Source organism: Nicotiana tabacum, chromosome 3 (assembly GCF_000715075.1).
Source record: "Nicotiana tabacum cultivar K326 chromosome 3, ASM71507v2, whole genome shotgun sequence".
Lineage (NCBI taxonomy): Eukaryota > Viridiplantae > Streptophyta > Magnoliopsida > Solanales > Solanaceae > Nicotiana > Nicotiana tabacum.
Window position 1 is genome coordinate 199,211,546 of NC_134082.1, and position 3,069 is coordinate 199,214,614.

The following is a 3,069-nucleotide window of genomic DNA, read 5'->3' on the forward strand; positions in this document are numbered from 1 at the left end:
CTTCAATATGGGAGTTCAAAAAATATACTTTTCTTCTTCTAATTGTCACATTGTTCGGCATCTCTTTTTTTTTGTGTTGCCACTAACTAACCCTTGTGAAGATGTATTAAGTTGTGCAAGAACATCATCTTCACTCAAAGCTTGTGGTGCAGGTCTGTATTCCTTTGTATTATCAAAATAACTTTTATTACGGCGATAAGGATGATTTATCTCCAAGAACCTACGATGACCCATATAACAACATTTTCTACCATGTTTCAAGTAAATGGAACAAGCATGTACATGACAAACTGGACAAGCTAATTTACCTTTAGTGCTCCAACTGGATAACATACCATAAGCTGGAAAGTTATTAATTGTCCACAACAAAGCAGCATGCAAATAAAAACTTTATTTCTTAAAAGCATCATAAGTCTCAATTCCACTCTCCCATAAGGTTTTTAAATCATAAATCAAGGGTTAGAGGTATATGTCGATATTCATACCAGGACTTTTTAGTCCAGGAATAAGCAAGGATAACAAAATATTAGATTGTTTTATGCATAGCCACGAGGGAAGATTATATGGAATTAAAACTACTGGCCACATGCTATATACATTACTCATCGAACCAAAAGGATTAAAACCATCTGAAGCAAGCCCAAGTCTTACATTACGTGGATCTGAAGCAAAACTTGAATGATTTTCATCAAAAGTTTCTATGCCAATGAGTCAGCTGGATGCCTTAATACTTCATCATCAACTCTCTTATTTTTATGACATCTTATATCTTCCGCAGTTTGTTTTGTTATGAATAATCATTTTAATCTTGGTATCAAAGGAAAGTATCTAAAAATCTTTCCAGAAATTCTTTTATTTCTCTTATTCAATTTTCTTGAAGCAACTTCATCATCAATATCTTCTCCTTTCCTTGCTATTCATCTTTTTTCACTACACTTAGATCATTGCTCAAGATTAACATATTCTTTTCTATATAAAATACAATTTATTAACACATGCATCTATCTTCACATATTCTAGACCCAAGTCTTTTATGATCTTTGAACTTTATAGATAGAATTAGGGAGCAATTTCGTTTGGGAAAAAGCATCACTCAATAATTTCAATAAAGAGTCAAAAGAAGTATTACTCCAGCCATGTAGACACTTCATCTAAAAAAGATGCATTACAAATAAGAGTTTAGAGAACTTTTCACAATCTGGATACAACTTTTGCTCTACATCCTTTAATAACCTATAAAAACTTTTAGCTTTCTACATTTGGCTCTTCGTACCTAGACTCGGTGGTCTTATCAAACTCACGAGTATTAGAAGGAATACCATGATACATGTCATGCAACATTTCAAAAGTGCGAGCATCATCATTCCCTAAATTTGAATCTGTATTAAAATTTGTTTCATCATTTGAAGGTGAATCCGACTCGCCATGATAAATCCACCTATTATAGGTCGGATCTATTCCCCACCTAAGTAAATCCATCTTCATATCATCGCGCGATTTTCTAAGCACATTATTACATTTAATGCACGGACACTGAATTCTTACACCAACCTCAGGATTAGAAAATGTAAAATTTAAAAATATTCCACACCATTCAAGTATTCTAGTGTTGTCCTATTCTTAATAAGTAGCCAATTCTTATCCATCATATACTTATGTACAATGAAATAGAAAACAAGAAATATAAAACTATATAATTAGAATTGTAAAACTATATATTTAACTTTCTCTCGCTGCTATTAATGGTGCAAATACAATTTAATATGGCCACAATGCAAGAACGATCACCGATTAAAAATTAAAAAATGCACATTATTAACATCTTCAAGATTATGCAGATTTACACCCGAACTCATACTCAGGATCAACCCGAGACACCAATTATTATGCAGATTTCCACCCGAACTTCATACTCAGGCTCAACCCAAGACGCCAATTATTAACTATAATAAAATGTACATTATTAACATCTTCAATATTATGAGTATACAGTAGAATCCAACAAAAAAACTTGTTATTTCGCAAGTGAAATTGGATACCATTAAAGAAGAAATTAATCACGTCTAAAAATTTTATTCTATTGCAACTTCAACTTACAAATTCCATAACTTAAAAGAAACAAAGAAACAAAGCAAAAACTAACAAAATAATACTAAGGACAGGATTTACAAACTTTTTCAGAAAAGTAAAAACATTGAAAATCAAAGCTGCTTTACTTTCTTCAAGTAGAAAATACGCCGCTAATAGCAGCAAGAGAAACTTCAGTTTGAGGTATCAAAATCCTCTTCTCATAAATCCTATCTTCTCCAATTCTCATCTTTTTTCTAGTCCAAAAATTTTGAGTTTTATCATAAAAAGAAAAAAAAACAGAATTGAGTCCATTGGTACTGCAAATTAAGAAGAAGAATATGCATTAAACTAAATCAAAAGCTGAAAGCACCAGACATTGAGAAGAAACGAAATTAAAATCGAGAACTCACCAGATTTTGGGTAGAACACAGGGGAAAAGATCGAAGAATTGAACATGCCAGATGCAAGACCTTAGTTTAGGAATAATGAAAAGAGAAAATCTAGATGGAGTGGAAACTAAAATTGCACGCTAAGAATTGGGGAAAAAGTAATAGAACAGGGAAAACCTATTTTGACGCGTCTGTTTTGGCAGAAAAGTAAAAGTAATTTACTAAATTTTAGGCCACAACTAAGAGGAGTTGTTGAGAAAATTTTATGTTTAGCAACAACTAATATTCGTTGTTGCAAATTAAGTTTTATATTTTATATTTATTATATTACTCCTGAAATATAGTAAGGAGAATCTAAAATATTTGGTAACAAGAAAAAAAATTGTGGTTAAAAATTGTATGCTACAGCAACAATCTAATCATGTTGTTGCCATTTATTAAGCTTAGCCAACAACCGTAGTATTGTTGGTAAAAAGTCGTTGCTGGTTTATATATATTATTTGTTAAATACGGGGAAAAAAATTATGGGGTAAAAATTCTATGGTATAGCGACAACTAAATGAAGTTGTCGCCATTTACTGTATTTTGCAACAATATTATTGTTGTTATA

The 3,069-nt window shown here is 31.4% G+C and overlaps 1 long non-coding RNA gene across 1 annotated transcript; it reads right to left on the reverse strand.

Annotated features, from left to right (window-relative positions):
* Positions 1–2,041: 2,041 nt before the first annotated feature.
* LOC107832213 (uncharacterized) lies at positions 2,042–2,853 on the reverse strand. The gene is made up of 2 exons (XR_001658519.2): positions 2,481–2,853; positions 2,042–2,387 (listed from the first exon to the last, which is right to left on the reverse strand). It is a non-coding gene; the product is annotated as an uncharacterized LOC107832213 (long non-coding RNA).
* Positions 2,854–3,069: the final 216 nt, after the last annotated feature.